General features: G+C 36.9%; 1 protein-coding gene across 2 annotated transcripts in view; it reads right to left on the reverse strand.

Moving 5' to 3' along the window:
* Positions 1 to 21386, reverse strand: part of LOC149237515 (MLO-like protein 9) — a 67790-nt gene that overhangs the window by 31097 nt on the left and 15307 nt on the right. The window lies entirely within an intron of this gene.

Genomic DNA, 21386 nt, shown 5'->3' on the forward strand with positions numbered 1-21386 from the left:
ACTTAATAAAGCTTATGATAATATAGTTTTGTGCCAGTGTCATAAAGGAGTTTCTGTGATGTGGGAAACAACTTCAATTGCTGTAGCTTGGAAAACAACTATTGCAAGTTTTATCACTGCTTAATGATCACCAGAAAGTCCCCCAAGGCATGCTTAGTATTTGTATTGAGGGAATTAAAATATAAAACTCTTTTAATAAGAAAGTTCGATTCACTGTTTGAGAAAGGCATGGAGAATTTGTTTTTGTGTATTTACATGGGTCTGGAATGTGCATGGCAATAATCTTGGATATTTGATGAGGAGCTCTACTGATCTGTGGGTGTTGTAGTTCTACACATTGTAAGGGGTGTTTTTTTGTGGCCTCATGAGATTCTTGAATGTTAGTTTAATGGTCATATCATGTTTTTATTATAAAGTATTGATGTTTTGTATTAATTTAATAGTTGATTGGTTATAAATTAATTGTTAAATGATTGTAAAATAAAAATGTTTTAATTGAATATATATAAACAATTACCCTACGTAACAGCAGAAGTACATTGTTCTTTGAAATTCCAGATAAGCTAGGCATTCCAACTCCATGTCTAAAATTCCCAGCTTACAAAAGACTGCTAACAAAGATTTCCAACAGTTCACACAAGTATAAATCCTGTAAAAGCTTCCTAGTATTAGTAAAACCTTGAAATAAATCAGAATAATAAAAGATGTTACAGCTGTCAGCTTCTTCCATTCCTTGGGTAGAGTGCACTGGTTCCAAATCTCCTATTTCCATGGCTTCAAAGAGCTGCCACACAGTGTCTTCTTCCCTGATTTCTCCAATCTCTGCAGAGTCCAAGTTTATGTGATTGGAAGCACCTGAAATATCATTCTGACTTTACTGTGTGCTTCTTAGGAAAGCACATTCCATTTCCAACTGCATCACCCTTTGATTCAAATGGGGCAGAATCCCCATAATAGTATCATTTTGTGAAGAAATTTGGTGATCATGAGTCTGTGACTTCACTGTAATTGTGCCAAGGGCATCCCTGTTGTCCTTGATTAACTGCTTGTGCACCTGAAAGTCTCGCTTTACCTCTTGATTATAAATATACAGGACAGTCTCAGAATTGATGTGCTCAGACAAAGGAGAATAGGCCTGAAAATGCAGAAAACCTGACCCAACTTATATGAGGGTTTGCCACTACAAATTTATGTCTCCCAATGCAGGATGGGATTCCACAGATAATGCCAAGGGCCAAAGAATGGAAAGATTCCTCTAGTAGTCCAATAAATTAGAAAGAAAACCCGAAAATCCGGAGGAACTTGTAGTCAAAATGAGTCAGAGGTGAAATGTACAGAGGTAGCCAGAACTCTGAATAGAGCTTCAGATGAAAAGGACAGAATCCCACTTGAAACCAAAGCCTGGTTGCAGAGGATGATCAAGCAGAGTTATTTTTGTTGGTGAAGAAGGGGAAGGTAGATTATTCACGTTAGGGGGTATGTGATGACAAGTATGCAAAAGGGTAGAGGCTATAAAGAAGAGATTAAGGATTTTGAAGATGGAAGAGCAATTATTGCCTGCCAACACTCTGATTGAAGCACTTGATGCTTTAGAAGAGCTCATAGAAGCAATATTGAAACAATGAACCCAAATGAGGTGTGAAGTTTTACTTTCTTGAGGAGATTTAAAACCTAGATGTAGTAATAGATTGGGTTCAAGAAGCAATAATTTGACATTGAGGACATAGTTGAAGATTGACCCAGAAGAGTAAAGTTTGTTGAGAAGAAGATTAAGTCCCAGACAACGAGTTGAGGGAATTATTAGGCCTTGTTTAGGTGATTTTATAATTTAAAACAAAAGGATATGTTAGTGCAAGAGTATAGAGAGTAGTTAATGAAATTGCAAATTTTAGGGGAGGATAGGTAACCTATACTGATCAGGGCCTTAAGAGATGAACTTGAAAGGGAATATAAAGTATGAAATCTCTTTTGAATGGATGGGACCAAAATCTTGTGACTTGAATCTTGGGAAATGGAATTAAGTGATAACTCTTATCGACGAGAAGTGGGTTCCTTTATGGGACTTGGATGTTGCACAACTCACATGAATAGAAAGGATGTCAATAAGTTTAGAAGGGAAGTAATGGCTGAAAGGGTTTAGATTCCTTCTTCACCATATATGGACTGTCTCCTAATGGCAGAATTGGATCTCTCTAAATAAGATGGAAGAGACAATACACCTACTATGTGGCCATGGACGACCAAGGAAAATGTTGGATGACGAAATTTGGTGAAGCAGGAATACCTCTATAACTAAGTTGCATGATATGGGGAAATGGAAACCTGAATTTGAAACGGAAATGTGATGGAAATGTGACCCCTCAAATTAGGAAACAGGGAAATTTTGAGAAGATATGACATGGGAGTGATGATGTTGGGAGAGCTTTGTTTGATTAAAAGAATGAAACACTTACATATGATAGAGCTTGGCATGATCTTGTGTTATGTGACTTGTCTTGAATGGGACAAGACAGGCTTACTTTTCTAAAATTTTCAGTAAAATGCCGTTAAATTTAAAAATTGAAATGTTTTTGTAGATAGTATACACAGTACTTGCCACAATATTTGGAGTGTATATATCTTTGGATCGATTTTCAGGCCCTTTGTGCAGTGCAGCTACCCCAGCTGCTAAATATAAAACCTTGGGCATTGGAGGTTTTCATTAGAAAGATAATATAGCCGCTAAATAGACAGCTACAACGTCGGTGGCACCAGGATGGGTTGTAGCAAGGGCGAAGGCACATCGATTTCTTATCAGTGCAAATAAGGTTTTTCACAAACCTCTTCCTGTATGAAAATGTCTTTGTCATAAATAAAGAGCTAACCAGCCTGCCATTAAATAGACCTGCTAAATAGGAATCTCCAAGTAGCAGCATTTATTGACATAAGACCAGAATGAGTACCTTGAAAATTTTCTCGAAGCAAACTGGAATCCCTAGGACAAATATGATTGTCCCACAGCCCTGACAGGTAACAACTGCAAGTAGCTTTTTCGTATGATGGATATTAGAGTCAACCAAGATGCTGCTTGAGCAGGTATTCTCAATAGAGAGCCTGAAGAAAGCTTGAAATGCAGAATCGCACTAGTGGAAAGCCAAACAGTCTGCAACTACCTGGCAAACAACCCTATATTTAGATGAACATAAAATATTGGGAGAGAGGACAAAATTAAACAAATTAGAAGTAAGATACTAAGAAATATTTAGTAAATAGTTCTAAATAGGACTAGACTCCATTACTTTGGCCATGGGTCATTTTCTTGACACAGATAAGTGGAAATTCTAAATCGGAATATTCACTAAGAATCAAAACTCTGATTGAAATTTATCTAGCACGGTCAGCTGAAAGGCATTTACAAACATTATATCAAGCGATTCTTTCAGTCTTTCATGAATACGAAGAATTAGGGAATAATAGACACCAACACAGAGATATGATATCACCCTAAACTGTGAGATATGGCGATTCTGTTGCCAACATTAATCTGGATAGAAAACCCTTTGTAATGTGAACTCAATCCGGAAGTCGTGGATGTTACATACCTACTTGAAAGTCACTGGGTTTATTTTTTCTTTCAATACCAAACTCGGCCTATAAATCTACAGACAGACTCCAGCATCTAATCTGCATAGTAGAATCTTTGCAATCAACAACAAGCCCATTTGTTGTTTCCCAATTAATTTCAAAAATCAAAGGGCTAATGGGCACTGACGGTATAGATCTTGGACCTACCAGAATCACAACTGGATTGGCTTTGGTCAATAAACTAATGGGTTCAATGATGGACGCTCTGTCCATCCATAAACAATGACTAAAATTGGAAGGAACAAAATGAGATTTTATGATATTGAAATGCAAATTAGAATACAGCAAGAATTGTCAGTACCTTAATTCATAACCTAGCTGCATCAATGCCTTTGGCTTATCTGTCTCGTTGTGCCTTCTTTCACAGTAATGGCTTATCTTGTCCTGCTGTGCCTTCTTTCACAGTAATCAGATCAATGCTGGATCCATCTTCAAATCCACAAAACAATGAAGTATCTTACAGTACAGTAATAATGAAATTGCATGACTCTTTCCACAGATGTTTTCTGTAATTCAGATAAACATGTTTTGCTTGGGAATTTAAAGGAATTTACAACGCTCCTTGAGACTTTTTCAAATATTTCTTGAAGGTAAATCCAATTGTTTTCTATAATGATGTCGAACGATAGTGGGGTTCGTATTTCCACAGTTGAAGCCACCAACAAGGCGCGCACCGTAGTGAATATTCCAATGTAGCTGCGGGATGCAGTGTATGCTCGAGAGGGGTTGCAGAGGAGCTTCGACGGGAGAGCGAATGGAGCAAATGGCTCTTTGGCGCGAGCGTTCGTTTGAAAATGCGCCAGCACAGTGGGTGCCAGCTCGGAGGTGGTGGGTCCCTCGTTCCCGGAAAACGTTTGATGCGATGGGCAGTCGAGCTCCCAGAGAAACGATGGATGGCGGATGGAAAGGCATGGGCATGGATGGTAAAGGGGGCCTCCATACGGGCATTTAATGCCCTATGGCAGGCTGGTTAGCTCTTGCCGTCTAAAACCTCTACAAAGTTATAGAAGATAACTCACAACTTGTGTCATTTCATTTGATGTGTTGTTGCGAAGTGATGTCGCCCCTGCTTTTATAAGGGTAGACACCTCTCGTATGTATTCTGCACTAGCTTGCACATAAGCAAGACCACGCTGAGAATATGTGGCACGCAGAGGAGGATGGGGTCTAACACAAATTTTTCTCACTGCTTCCCATCCAGCCAAAACTGTGGACTGTAAATTTGAAGATCGGGAGCGTAGGGACTCCATATTTAGAAAGGATGACCTACAAGACTAAAAACTGCATCTGGATGGCATATCTGGCATGATCTTGACTTTACGCACTGCATCAAAAACAATGTATTGAAAGCTCAGTTTAAACTTTCTGAATCATGAGGTGTTTTACATTCACTTGCTTTATTTCAAGTGCAATCAAACAACCATAGACTCCCAAACCTACCTAATGGAAAAAATTTGATGGAAATTATAACAGCACAATAGATCTCTATTCTCTACATCCGTTTGTTTCTTTTTCACTACCTCTCAAGAAGAACGAGATATGTGCCATTTAGAAAATAAGGAATAAAAACAAATCAACTGTACTTATTATTGATGCATCCATATCAAGTCAATACAAAATAACCATGAAAAGAATCAGATGCTACTATACCTTGTAGCTCACATTTTTCAGTAAAATTATGGTTTTCCTGTAGCTCACATTTTTCACTGAAATTATGGTTTTCCTGTAGCTCACATTCTTCAGAGAAGTAGTCTTTTAGGAAGCTCATATATCACATAAATATACCTCTGACCTCTGAACTCTTTTTCTCTAGATAAGCTTGTACAGAGCTTGGAACAGAGCCTCTGCCAAGTCAGGAGCAGATTTGTTACCTAGTGTGAGTTTAGTTTTTTAATAGTACGAAGAATAGTCCTACCATAGTTCCTTGGAACAGACTACTGGAACCTTGATTCAGTCTCCTTTTTGAGCAGATTACTTGTGACAGATGAATTGTGGGTTGGACAAGTGATGTGATGACAGATTGTTGTTTTTTGGGGAGACACTTCATTGGGATGCTTTGCTATGCCTTGTTAGTTAATGTTTATAGTGATTGTGAATGCCTTATTTAGGGTTTGGAAAGTTTTTGTTGAAGTCCTTGCTTGGTATAAAGTGGAAGGATTTGTTGTACCAGCCTTGGCAAAATTGAGAAGTTTGGAACATGCCAATCTGAAGCAATCCTGGAAAGCAATTTCAAGAACCAAAATTCTCATTGTTTTTTAAGTTTTTGATATGTGTTTGTACATTATAAACATTTTTATAATACAAAATAACCATGAAAAGAATCAGATGCTACTATACCTTGAACCTTAATTTTTCCAATAGTTTTCTTTGGCTTAGGAGCAGTTCCTTCCAGGGCAGCATCTGCAGAATCATTTCTCAACAGTTCTTCCTCTGGTTGCAACAGTATTTGCTGTAGTCTATACAAGTTGCACACATTTCAATTTACACAATTACTTAATAATATGCAGAGTATTACCTTCATTGTGAAAGAATTTGCATTTTCTGAACTACATGACAATTAAAAGAAATCAACAAACACAATTTTGTTAATAACCTACATCCCTGTAACAGAGAGGTTCAAATTGTGCTATGTGACTGAATATTTTTTCTTAATAGCGAGACATGGACAAAGATGGTCTAAAACCTCTACAAAGTTATAGAAGATAAGTCACACCTTGTGTCATTTCATTTGATGTGTTGTTGCGAAGTGATGTCGCCCTTGCTTTTATAAGGGTAGACACCTCTCGTATGTATTCTGCACTAGCTTGCACATAAGCAAGACCATGCTGAGAATATGTGGCATGCAGAGGAGGATGGGGTCTAACACAAATTTTTCTCACTGCTTCCCATCCAGCCAAAACTGTGGACTGTAAATTTGAAGATCAGGAGCGTAGGGACTCCATGTTTAGAAAGGATGACCTACAAGACTGAAAACTTCATCTGGATGGCATATCTGGCATGATCTTGACTTTACGCACTGCATCAAAAACAATGCATTGAAAGCTCAGTTTAAACTTTCTGAATCATGAGGTGTTTTACATTCACTTGCTTTATTTCAAGTGCAATCAAACAACCATAGACTCCCAAACCTACCTAATGGAAAAAAATTTATGGAAATTATAACAGCACAATAGATCTCTATTCTCTACATCTATTTGTTTCTTTTTCACTGCCTTTCAAGAAGAACGAGATATGTGCCATTTAGAAAATAAGGAATAAAAACAAATCAACTGTACTTATTATTGATGCATCCATATCAAGTCAATACAAAATAACCATGAAAAGAATCAGATGCTACTATACCTTGTAGCTCACATTTTTCACTGAAATTATGGTTTTCCTGTAGCTCACATTTTTCACTGAAATTATGGTTTTCTTGTAGCTCACATTCTTCAGAGAAGTAGTCTTTTAGGAAGCTCATATATCACATAAATATACCTCTGACCTCTGAACTCTTTTTCTCTAGATAAGCTTGTACAAAGCTTGGAACAGAGCCTCTGCCAAGTCAGGAGCAGATTTGTTACCTAGTGTGAGTTCAGTTTTTTTATAGTACGAAGAATAGTCCTACCATAGTTCCTTGGAACAGACTACTGGAACCTTGATTCAGTCTCCTTTTTGAGCAGATTACTTGTGACAGATGAATTGTGGGTTGGACAATTGATGTGATGACAGATTGTTGTTTTTTGGGGAGACACTTCATTGGGATGCTTTGCTATGCCTTGTTAGTTAATGTTTATAGTGATTGTGAATGCCTTATTTAGGGTTTGGAAAGTTTTTGTTGAAGTCCTTGCTTGGTATAAAGTGGAAGGATTTGTTGTACCAGCCTTGGCAAAATTGAGAAGTTTGGAACATGCCAATCTGAAGCAATCCTGGAAAGAAATTTCAAGAACCAAAATTCTGATTATTTTTTAAGTTTTTGATATGTGTTTGTACATTATAAACATTTTTATAATACAAAATAACCATGAAAAGAATCAGATGCTACTATACCTTGAACCTTAATTTTTCCAATAGTTTTCTTTGGCTTAGGAGTAGTTCCTTCCAGGGCAGCATCTACAGAATCATTTCTTAACAGTTCTTCCTCTGGTTGCAACAGTATTTGTTGTAGTCTATACAAGTTGCACACATTTCAATTTACACAATTACTTAATAATATGCAGAGTATTACCTTCATTGTGAAAGAATTTGCATTTTCCGAACTACATGACAATTAAAAGAAATCAACAAACACAATTTTGTTAATAACCTACATCCCTGTAACAGAGAGGTTCAAATTGTGCTATGTGACTGAATATTTTTTCTTAATAGCCAGACATGGACAAAGATGGTCTAAAACCTCTACAAAGTTATAGAAGATAAGTCACACCTTGTGTCATTTCATTTGATGTGCTGTTGCGAAGTGATGTCGCCCCTGCTTTTATAAGGGTAGACACCTCTCGTATGTATTCTGCAATAGCTTGCACATAAGCAAGAGCACGCTGAGAATATGTGGCACGCAGAGGAGGATGGGGTCTAACACAAATTTTTCTCACTGCTTCCCATCCAGCCAAAACTGTGGACTGTAAATTTGAAGATCGGGAGCATAGGGACTCCATATTTAGAAAGGATGACCTACAAGACTGAAAACTACATCTGGATGGCACATCTGGCATGATCTTGACTTTATGCACTGCATCAAAAACAATGTATTGAAAGCTCAGTTTAAACTTTTTGAATCATGAGGTGTTTTACATTCACTTGCTTTATTTCAAGTGCAATCAAACAACCTGTTGTCGCACAGATTGTCACGACAACGCTCAGACCGGGGGCTGTCACCCTGATCCCCGATCTCTCCATTTAAGCCTGTCTCTCGCGGCTAAGGGGGGTAGACCCTATGAGGTGATGAAGACCAACTGTCGACCAGTTGGGTTGGGAGACACGAAGAAACAAGCACTAAGTTGATTTTGTTAAGTTAAAAGACCAGTGCCTTGTGGGTTTGATGTTTAAACAGTTAGTTGCAGAGATGTAAACCATGTACAGCAATCATTTACCATCAAACAACCTGAACGATGCAAGATATCCAGTAAAACCACAATGCTTTAAAGATGATCCAGCAATTGAACTCAAAGAAAATTTAAATGCTTTAAAGGATCATAGAATTTAAATGCTGGTCAGTTGCAACTTTCACAGAGCTAACTTTAATTAAACCTTTAAGTACATTTAGCCATAGAGTAATGGAACATAAACAACTGCAAAATTTGCCAAAATGAAATTTCCAAGAACTTCTTTAAGTCTTCTCAAAAAATTTTATTATTTACCTATAACTAAGAAAATAAACCTAAACCATAAGAAAAGAAATATTTTATGAATTTTTTATGATTTAAAAAAAAAAAAAAAAAACAAAAACAAAAAAAAAAACAAAACAAAACAAAAAAAACAAAAACAAAAACAAAAACAAAAACAAAAAAAATAACAAAAACAAAAACAAAAAACACTAAAATCTAATTTTAATCAAATCTAAATTAAAGTCTCAAACCTAAAGTATAAGAAAAGAATTTTTTTTTAGGAATTTTATATTTGTTATAAATAAAATTTGAACTAAAACTAGAATTATAAATCTAAAATCCTAATTTAAAAAAAAAACCAAAACGGGACCCTTTATATTTTATATATTTAAAAGTTAAAGCCCAAAGGGAAACAACGAAACTTAATTAAATCTAAACTAAACTATGATAAAATTAAAATCTAAAGTGGACGGCTGCAGTTGCATTTACGATGAAACTTAGGGGAATACGCATACACAGCCTGTCCTCATGCGATTTTAACAGCGTAAAAAGATTTGATTAGTATTCAAAATGCAAACTTATGAATCGAGACCTTCACCTAACGTCCATGGAACAACTCTGATCCTTACCTCGTCTCTGGAACTTCAACGATTTTTTTTTTGTTTGAACAGGTGCAGGGCCACGAAATATTTGATGCAGATGATGCGTGGTGAGAAACGCAACCGCAGGAGGCTGGAGCAGCAGATGGATACGTTTTTTTCTTAGCGGATTTCTTCAACAGCGGGCAGAGATCGTTTGCAGTTTGACCACGACGAGTGAGGACGCAGCAGCGAGGGTATAGAGCCTCAACGTTTTCTGCGTGGATCCAATGCAAGCCCACGGATGTTCTGGCGGCGGCAGCGTGAGAGGCCTCACTGAACAACAGAAACGTTGGTGGAACGTATGGTGTATTTGTTGTTGATTGCAGGTTTGCTGATAGATTTCGGCACGCTTGTAGAACAGCAACTCAGAGAACCCTAAAAAACAAATTTAAGCTTTCCCTACTTCAGATTTTATTGATGAAACCCCATACAAAAAAAAAATTCTCAATTACCAGCACCTGTAACCTGCAGAAGGAAGGAAAATAAAATCTGCGTATAAAACAAAATTTAAACCCTAGATCAGCTAAAAAAAATTACAGCTTTTGACTCTTTAACAGCCAGATTTACCAATGATAATCAGTAATATTTTCAAAATATCAGATTTACTATGAAAAACTTCAGAAAATCTCTCATGCAAATTTAGAAAAATAGACTAAATGATAAAACCAGGATCAAAACTAGCTGGGCTCTGCAAGAAAATGCTTGCGGGAGTTGGTTGGTTCAGCCAAGAACTTCCCCAAACGCCCACTGATCTTCTTCAATAAGGGTTTGCTGCACAGCTCACTTCAACCATCAATAAAGAGAGAAAAATAATACTAGATCTCAAAAAGCAATGGAGATACCTGCCATTACTTCAAAAAACCTAATACCATTCAAACCCTAGCAAGTGAACAAGATACCTGTGCTCAACAAAACTCTATAATAAGCTATTACTAATGGCTGAAAATCAAAATATGCAGAAAATAAAATAGCTCACAGCACTTCCAGAGAGTAACACCAGCAAGATTTTAACCCCAAAGTCTTTATTTATTAACACCAAAAAAATTTACAAGAGAGCTTCTTCAGCACAAGACTCCAAGATCGAATGATCTCAAATGACCCCTAGCACCCTATTTAAAGGAAAAGATCCCAACAGCTAGTTCAAGTGATCCATGTCAAAATGATCTCGACCGTCGATGAGGATCAAGATATCTCTTGATCTCATCCGTCGAATTTTTAATGTATTAAAAATTTGAAATTCTGCATTTATTTACTCAAAATATTATTATTTTATTATTTTTAGGTTTTTTACTTTTTTATTATTTTATTATTTTTTATATTTTATATATTTTTATTTATTTATTTTATATATATATATATATTTTTTAATTTATTTTTAAATGGATCCTTGAACTTAGCTCTTGGGAAAATTACCTAAGACCTAGGACTTAGGACTTATGAGGGGATTAAAACATTTCTTAACCCTCAAGACACTTTACATCATGACTTTTACAATTTTACATCCCAAGGGGGAAAACCCATTTGACATAGACCCTCATAAACTATCCAGTTCTGCGACACAACTATAATCTAGCAGATTAACACACTAGGATTCTCCTAAGATTCTAATGACAAAATCCATCCCGGCTTTGGGGTTAGGCTGAAGGAAAACTCTGCCGATCATGGATCGGTGAGATGAAAAACCTTCCAGAACGTAGATTATCACTTAGAAAATTACGTCCACCTAGGCAATTTACAGACATGACTCATATCTGCTAAGATTATTTACAATTTATACATCCAGACTGGGTTTAAAACATAAATTGATCAAGCCGTCGATGACTATAGAATGGCACGAACATGTCGATCAAGCGCTACCCTTTTTGCAAAGAAAAATGGGGTGTACTACTATGGGCAGTTGACCGGTAGTGGTCAACATCTGGCTCTACTTGGGGACACGTTGCTGCACTGTAGGAATGTGAGAATCCAGAATCTGCATCCACGCAACACACAACAGAAATAAGTAGCGTCCATTCAAAAATCATCATATAACATTTAAGCACATAAAAGATAGAAGCTCTTTAACTATGAAAAGTAAATCTAATCTAAAACAGAAATGAAATGCTGAAATGACAAGGAGTAGGGATAGAAATACAATACAAAGGATGCCCTATGGCATCAAATATCATCTTTGAAGAACAACTTGAGCATTTGGCCATTCGCTGGTAGATCAAGTGGTTCGCCATCCAATTTGGTCCAGCTATATCTCGAATGATGTAAGGTCCCAGCCACAAACTATCAAACTTCTTATGTTTTCCTAGTTTCTCATTCTTGCGGTCCCAAAGCAATACCATATCTCCCACCTGCAAAGATCTAGATCGAGAGAATTTATCAAAGCTTTTCTTAATGTTAGATTGATTTTTACATATAGCATCAAAAGCTGTCCTACGAGCTTCATCTAACTCTACAATCTGATCTATTCTATTCTGAACAAAATCTTTATTAGTAGAAAAATTCTGGAAGAGCTGATAAGCTGGCAATTTGAGGTGCACAGGTAAAGTTACATCCAAGCCATAAACTAATTCAAAAGAAGATTTACCAGTAGCTTTCTTCTTAGTGATTCTATCTGCCCATAAAGCATACTTGATTTTGTTGTCCCATGATCTCTTATTATCTCCTACTATCTTCTTGATAATGGTTATGAGATTCTTGTTACTTGATTCAGCCAGACCATTACCCTGAGTATAGTAATTTGACGAATGAGATAAGACAATGCCATACTTGAAACAAAAAGATGAAAACTCTAAGGAACTAAAAGCTTTGGCATTGTCAGTAGTGATCTTAGCGAGGGCACCAAATCTAGTAATGATGTTATTTTCAATGAAATCCATAATAACCTTTTCAGTGGCATTCTTAGCAAGAATGGCTTCAACCCATTTAGTAAAATAATCTGTAGCAGTCAAAATCCAAGAGTAGCCATTGCTATAATTTTCATGGAACTTCCCTATGAAGTCCAGACCCCAATGTTGAAAAGGTGCCTCTACAATGACAGGTTGTAGAGGCAGGGCAGCAAGCTTCTGTTTCCCAGTGAATAGTTGACAGGCTTGACAGGTTCTAACAAACTTGTGCACATCAGAAAAGATTGAAGGCCAATAATAGCCAGCTCTCAGGATTTTGTGGGCGGTAGTTCTAGCAGCATAATGACCACCACAAAATCCTGAATGAAACTCAGAGATTAATTTCTTGGACTCAACGTCGTCAACACACCTAAGCACTATGCCCTCAGGATTTCTCCATCCAAGGCCATCCTTCATAAGGCAATACTTAGTGGCTTTTAGTCTAAGAGCCCTTCTCTTATGAGCGACTAAATGGTTAGGACATGCAAGATTCATCAAGTAATAAACTATGTCCTTGTATCACTCGTGCTCTGCTAATCTTTGCAACTCCGGCGAAGACAGATCGCTAAGACAGAACAAACCAAGAGTCTTTTCGTTACCTTCAGTTAACATCTGAGCTAAACCTTGGCCTTTGACCAGCTTGGTGGGTCTGATTTCTAAATCATACTCTTGTATTTTAGTAACCCACCTAGCACGAGTCCCTAAGCAATCAGTTTGAGTTAATATATCCTTGACAGCAGAATGTGGGACGAAAGCAATGATTTTAGAATAACCCACATAAGTTTTAAAGTGCTTAAGAGACTTGACCAGGGCATAAGCCTGCTTTTCCATGGTATTGTACTTCAATTCGGAATTTTGAAGTGCTCTACTCATGAAAGCAATAGGCTGCTCGTGACCATCTTTATTCTTTTGAAGCAGGACACTAGCAATGGTATCTTCGGAAGCGAAAGAAAAAATCATGAAATCCTTGGAATAATCGGGACTAACTAAGACAGGAGCTCTTGCGATAGCACATTTGATTTCTTGGAAAGCCTTTTTGCCGTCTTCATGCCAAACAAATTTTGCATCTTTCTTTAGAAGATTTTGAATAGGCTTAGCTATTTCTGCGTAATTTGGAATAAACCTTCTAATAAAATTTATCTTTCTGAGGAAAGACTGAAGGGATTTAAGATTATGAGGGAGAGGAATCTTTTGGATTGCTTCAATTCTTTCAGGATCAATCTTGATTCCTTCCCTAGAAATGATATGACCGAGTAATTTCCCTTCCGTTACTCCAAAAACAGACTTAGCTGGATTCAAAGAAATCCCGTATTCTCTACATCTATCGAAAACCTGCCTAAGATGATTTACATGACTGGTACCATCTTTAGAGAAAACAATAAGATCATCTTGGTAAATTTCAATAAATTTCCCGATTAACCCTTTGAAGGCATAATCCATAGCCCTTTGGAATGTAGCCCCAGCGTTTGTTAATCCAAAAGGCATTCTGATGTATTCAAAGGTACCCCATGGTGTGGTGAACGTGGTTTTATGATGATCTCCCTTCTTAACCCATACCTGATTGTACCCAGAAAAACCATCTAGCAGCAACATCATTCCAGAACCGGTTACTCTTTGCAATAAAGTCTCCATGTTTGGCAAAGGGTAATTATCTTTCTTGCATGCTAGATTGAGGTTTCGAAAATCGACACACAGCCTTATCGTACCATTCTTTTTCCTAACAATCACCAGATTCGAACACCATGTTGAATGCCTTGTTTGGACGATAATCCCTGCTGCAAGCTTTTTCGCAAGTTCTTTCTGAACCAAGGGGGCTAATTTAGGATTAATTTGCCTAAGTTTCTGACGAAAGGGTTTAGCATTTTCATCCTTTAAGGGGATAGTATGTTCCATGACATCTTCCCTATAGCCCTTTAATTCATCATAAGAAAAAGCTAAAATATCTCGATATTCGCGAAGTAAATCAGTTAACTTTTTTCTTTCCTCCACACTAGTACCTCCACCAATTTTAACGATCTTTGGGTTTTCAGAAGTACCAATGTTTATCTCGAGATATTCGCCTGGGTCCATCTTATTTTCTTCTCTCAGCTTCGTGGCATCATGCCGATCAAAATGTTGCTCTAAGGCAACCACATTCCTAGGAATAGGATTTATGATATCCTCATGATTTAAAGATCCATCCTCCTCAGAAAGTATCCGGAAATCCTCAAACTCATCCAAACTATTAAGAAAACGAATGACTTGCTTTTCATCATTGAAGACCTGCCAATGCTCTGAGTTGTCTGGAACAGATGGTTTGAATATTACTTCCATTTTGATCTTATCTTTAATTAGCTCATCAGATAGCTGGAAAGTAGTAGCAGCTACAGCAAGTTCATCTGCCAAACTATTTTGCTCTCTTGGAATTGCTTCGAGGTCAAGGGCATCAAAATGCTCCATAGTATCCCAGACAGCATTTCTATAGTTTCTTAATCTTTGATTTCTGCATGTGAATTTATTTTTAAGCTGCATGATAACTAAATCAGAATCCCCTTTAATGCTAAGCAATTTAACCTTCAAGGACTTGGCCAACTCAAGCCCCAACAATATAGCCTCATATTCAGCGACATTGTTGGTTGCTTCAAATTCTAATCGATAGGCCAACTTGAAAATGTGACCAAGGGGAGATTTAAGCACTATTCCAGCACCTTTACCATGCCTAGACAATGCACCATCAAAGTACATATACCAAACTTTATCCTTGAGATCCCTAATCTCATCATTGGGAGGAATTATAAAATTAGACATGATGGCATAGTTCCCAATGTCAGATTGCTCTTTGATTATTTCGTTGTGAGGTCTCTTAGGATCTTTAACATGAAATTTTCTTTCGGGCTCTCTATTTAGTCTTACAAAACCATCACCCCTAGGAGAAGGAATCATGGCATATGACCAATTCATTTGAATACTTCCTCCTAGATTAGAGGCCCACTTTCTAGATAACAGCATACCCCAGGCATCAGGCACATCCACAACAACAATATCCATGACAACCATGATGTCTGGGTAAACTGAAAGATGAACCTGCAAATCTTTGATTAAACCATGCACTTCAATTTTCTTAGAATCCATGGTGCATATGTTATAGTAGGGTCTAGAAACTCTTAAGTTAAGATGTTCCATGACCCTTTTAGTCATTACACAAGCTGATGCACCAGAATCCAACATGCAATTATTCAATTTATACCCATTAACTAATAAGGTGATAAAGAAAGGTTGGTGATCTTTGTTGTCAGCATCTAAACTTTACAGATATATGGGAGCATCATGATAGTCAACTTCCCGAGTCTTCTGTTGAGAAGTTTTGACTTGAGGACCTTGAATCGCTTTTAGTAACTTGTCTCTTTGGGAAGGGATTTTAGCAATCTCGGAGACAGGAACCCAGATTTTTGCATTGTTATACCAACTTCCCAAATCGACATCTATTCCAGAGTTTACACCAGGGTTAATAGTTCGAAGGGGAATTTGATTCCCGCTTTGATCTTTATCCCTTCTCTGATAGGTCAAACCCTTATCTCTAGCAATTTCCAAGATTTGCTCGGGAGAGGGTTTTTCACCATATAACCTAGCCAAAATATCATCTTCATTTTCAAGGTTATTTATACTAAAAGCTGATGAAGGATTCACAACATCACGACTCCTTTCCTTGACCTCTATCCAATCATCCATAGACAAAGGAAACTTGCTGCCTACTACATTTATTTGATCACCCGTTCCAAACATTCCATTATCTAAAATTCTTCTAACGATGGGACAAGTGGCCTCTTCATGAAGAGCATCACAAACCCGACAATAAGGAGGAGCATTATCAACCAAATTATTTAGCGGATTAGGAGGTCTCTGCTCACTAGATTGACCCTTCCTTTGCCAATTGTTATTTCTATTATTATTATTTCGAGGTTGAAAATTCTGCGTTTGCGATCTTTCCATTTGGATCAACCTATTCTGCAAAGTGGTTATCTCCTTATTATGATTAATTTCCATAGTTTCAATTTTTTGAAGCAATTTGAGAACAAGCTCACTTTCAGGTTCTTGGACTGCTTTTCCTTTAGGTTCCTTTAGTTTCGTAGCAGCCCTATCGAAACCTGGGATCTCAGACTTCCCATATGCGGCCTTGTCCTTTTCAAGCTCTATAGCTAAAGCTTGGCAATCTCTATAATCACTAAGTTTAGCACGCCTTAATTCATAAGATGGCTCAGGACTAAAGGCATCAATGTAAAAATCTTGGAGAGTTTTATCTGTAGGTTTATAGTCTTGAGGTAATTCTCTAACAATACCATTAAACCTTTTATTAAATTCTTCAACAGTTTCATCCTCTCTCTTTTTTATTAGGCTAATACAATGTTACTTGGGAGCGGGAGCGGGAGCGGGGAGCGGGAGCGGAAGCGGGAGCGGAAGCGGGAGCGGGAGCGACCATTTTCAGAAGCTCCCGGTTTGGGAGCGAATCGGGGAGCGATTTTTTAAAAATATATATATTTTTTATATTTTTTAATTTTTGATACATATATGTCAACAAAAACATGTAGAATGATGAAATAGACATAAAAAACATAAAAAAACATAGATTGAACCATATAACAACAATCATCTAGAAGTTATAATCTTCATCAACCACGTCCGCAAGTTAGTAACATAGTAACATACAACATATTGAGTCTCATGATTCATCAATCTTAAAGTTTCAAGCTTTTAAAATTCAATATATAACATTTATCATCATTGATCACCAAAGTTGTACTTGTAAGCTAAGTGTAACCATTACAACAAATAATATCTAACATGAAATGAAATGTTATAAAATGAAATGAAATGAAACAACTTTCAACTTTCATGAAGCATCATATTCATAATTCATTACTAATGAGTTATAATTGCCAACTTCAAACTTAAATTGTCATATATTGTTTAAAAAAATATCATAATAAATATGAAAGAGTCAATAGTTATAAAAGCTACTAGAAACTAGAAAAGAGAAGTAAATCTATTATCTATTTCTTATGCTTGGGCCTCTTGCCACCACGAGAAATGTCTAATTTTTTAGTCTTGTTGCAAAATCAGGATCTTTGTCATTAATATCACCCTCCGAGCATTAATATCCAGAGGTATCTTTGTCATTACCTTTGTATCTGTATAGGGATCTTTGTCATTAATATCACCCTCTAAGCATTAACATAAGATAGAAAAAGCATAGCATGTCAAGTCAAGATTTTGTTTGAGTGATGCGTACATTTTTAGAAGGGTCATGATAGAGGAGTTCGACAACCAATGTCACTAACATCAAGGTACATAGAGGGATTGGTACTCTTGATTAAATATGAGTTCCATACCCTAATACATGACAAAATTCAATGGAAACATTGCAATCCCCCAATCCTGAAATCCTGAAAAACTGATAAGTCTGCTGGATTTTGAATGAAATCTAAAATTCTACTTTCTCCATATGAAATCCAATGAGGACGAAACCACTCTCAAACATCCTGAGTCATTTCATGGTAATGTTAAAAATTTAAGTAAAAGGATGAAAATGAAAATTAAAGAAAATGTCACTTTTACTTTAAGAATTTAACATTACCATGAATAGCATATCAATACTAGGGCCTAGACTTGATCATTAAGTTGCCCCACTCAAAAACTATTTGTTTCTTTCAAAACAAATTGCATTTCGAACATTACTACAAAAAAAAAAAATGCAAAAAAGGCAAAACGCTCCCGAAAACGCTCCCGAAAAGGCAGGGAGCGAAATTTTTTTTAGGGAGCGCGCTCCCGAAATCGCTCCCTTTTCGGGAGCGATTTCGGGAGCGCGCTCCCGACCCGCTCCCGAGTCGCTCCCGCCCGGAGCGCGGATCGGGAGCGGGAGCGAGGGGGGGGGGGGCGCTCCCCCGCAACACTGGGCTAATAGCTTTTACGAGGTGTCTTCCTTCTCTCTTATCTCCATATTTTTCTTTAAATGCATTAATGATCAATTGTAAGGAGTTAAACGAATTCTGAGACTTTTCTGCAAACCAATCATAGGCATCACCTCCTAGAGTTAAGATAAAAAGAGTCATTCTGACATCCTCATGATCAAAATCAGCAAATCTTGCGTACTTAGCCATCCATATGCTAAAATCTCACAAATGAGAGTTAGCACTAATCGCATTATTTCCTTGAAAGTTAGGCAATTTATTGATCCCAATAGATGGAATATCGTTGGGATATCCTGGAATGTTAGAAAAATCACAAGGGGCATACATATCCATGATGTTGTGCCTGACTTGGCCTTTAAAAAGCAAATGAATATCAGAGAGGGCTTCTTGTCCAAGGTTTACAAGAAGTGTACGAGAAGCGAGTTTGTGTAATCGTACCCTTAGGACCTTTTCAGGATCAGGAGTAGGATTGCACAGACTGCTTGGATATCTTCTAGTGTACACTCTCGAAGATAATATATGAAGTGGAGTTGCCACCTGAACAAGAAGTAAAACACGAAAAAGCTTGAGACGAAAGAACCAAGGACAGAAAAACTCTGTCCCCGGCAACGGCACCAAAAAATGTTGTCGCACAGATTGTCACGACAACGCTCAGACCGGGGGCTGTCACCATGATCCCCAATCTCTCCGTTTAAGCCTGTCTCCCGCGACTAAGGGGGGTAGACCCTATGAGGTGATGAAGACCAACTGTCGACCAGTTGGGTTGGGAGACACGAAGAAACAAGCACTAAGTTGATTTTGTTAAGTTAAAAGACCAATGCCTTGTGGGTTTGATGTTTAAATAGTTAGTTGCAAAGATGTAAATCATGTATAGCAATCATTTACCATCAAACAACCTGAACGATGCAAGATATCCAGTAAAACCATAATGCTTTAAAGATGATCCAGCAATTGAACTCAAAGAAAATTTAAATACTTTAAAGGATCACAGAATTTAAATGCTGGTTAGTTGCAACTTTCACACAGCTAACTTTAGTTAAACCTTTAAGTACATTTAGCCATAGAGTAATGGAACATAAACAACTGCAAAATTTGCCAAAATGAAATTTCCGAGAACTTTGTTAAGTCTTCTCAAAAAAATTTATTATTTACCTCTAACTAAGAAAATAAACCTAAACCATAAGAAAAGAAATCTTTTATGAATTTTTTATGATTTAAAAAAAAAAAACTAAAATCTAATTTTAATCAAATCTAAATTAAAGTCTCAAACCTAAAGTATAAGAAAAGAAATTTTTATTAGGAATTTTATATTTGTTATAAATAAAATTTGAACTAAAACTAGAATTATAAATCTAAAATCCTAATTTAAAAACCAAAACGGGACCCTTTATATTTTATATATTTAAAAGTTAAAGCCCAAAGGGAAACAACGAAACTTAATTAAATCTAAACTAAACTATGATAAAATTAAAATCTAAAGTGGACCGCTGTAGTTGCATTTACGATGAAACTTAGGGGAATACGCATATGCAGCCTGTCCTCATGCGGTTTTAACAGCGTAAAAAGATTTGATCAGTATTCAAAATGCAAACTTATGAATCGAGACCTTCACCTGACGTCCACGGAACAACCCCGATCCTTACCTCGTCTCTGGAACTTCAACGATTTTTTTTTTGTTTGAACAGGTGCGGGGCCACGAAAGATTTGATGCAGATGATGCGTGGTGAGAAACGCAACCGCAGGAGGCTGGAGCAGCAGATGGATACGTTTTTTTCTTAGCGGATTTCATCAACAGCGGGCAGAGATCGTTTGCAGTTTGACCACGACAAGTGAGGACGCAGCAGCGAGGGTATAGAGCCTAAACGTTTTCTGCGTGGATCCAATACAGGCCCACAGATGTTCTGGCGGCGGCAGCGTGAGAGGCCTCACTGAACAGCAGAAACGTTGGTGGAATGTATGGTGTATTTGCTGTTGATTGCAGGTTTGCTGATAGATTTCGGCACGCTTGTAGAACAGCAACTCAGAGAACCCTAAAAAAAAATTTAAGCTTTCCCTGCTTCAGATTTTATTGATGAAACCCCAGCACCTGTAACCTGCAGAAGGAAGGAAAATAAAATCTGCGTATAAAACAAAATTTAAACCCTAGATCAGCTAAAAAATTTTTACAGCTTTTGACTCTTTAACAGCCAGATTTACCAATGATAATCAGTAATATTTTCAGAATATCAGATTTACTATGAAAAACTTCAGAAAATCTCTCATGCAAATTCAGAAAAATAGACTAAATGATAAACCCAGGATCAAAACTAGCTGGGCTCTGCAAGAAAATGCTTGCGGGAGTTGGCTGGTTCAGCCGAGAACTTCCCCAAACGCCCACTGATCTTCTTCGATAAGGGTTTCCTGCACAGCTCACTTCAACCATCAATAAAGAGAGAAAAATAATACTAGATCTCAAAAAACAATGGAGATACCTGCCATTACTTCAAAAAACCTAATACCATTCAAACCCTGGCAAGTGAACAAGATACCTGTGCTCAACAAAACTCCATAATAAGCTGTTACTAATGGCTGAAAATCAAAATATGCAGAAAATAAAATAGCTCACAGCACTTCCAGAGAGTAACACCAGCAAGATTTTAACCCCAAAGTCTTTCTTTATTAGCACCAGAAAAGTTTACAAGAGAGCTTCTTCAACACAAGACTCCAAGATCGAATGATCTCAAATGACCCCTAGCACCCTATTTAAAGGAAAAGATCCCAACAGCTAGTTCAAGTGATCCATGTCAAAATGATCTCGACCGTCGATGAGGATCAAGATATCTCTTGATCTCATCCGTCGAATTTTTAATGTATTAAAAAATTGAAATTCTGCATTTATTTACTCAAAATATTATTATTTTATTATTTTTAGGTTTTTTACTTTTTTTATTATTTTATTATTTTTTATTTTTTATATTTTATATTTTTATTTATTTTATATATATATATATATATATA

The sequence above is a fragment of the Pinus tabuliformis genome, chromosome 8 (genome assembly GCF_031772625.1).
Source record: "Pinus tabuliformis cultivar Carrire ecotype Pingquan chromosome 8, CPIR1, whole genome shotgun sequence".
In the NCBI taxonomy this organism is placed as follows: domain Eukaryota; kingdom Viridiplantae; phylum Streptophyta; class Pinopsida; order Pinales; family Pinaceae; genus Pinus; species Pinus tabuliformis.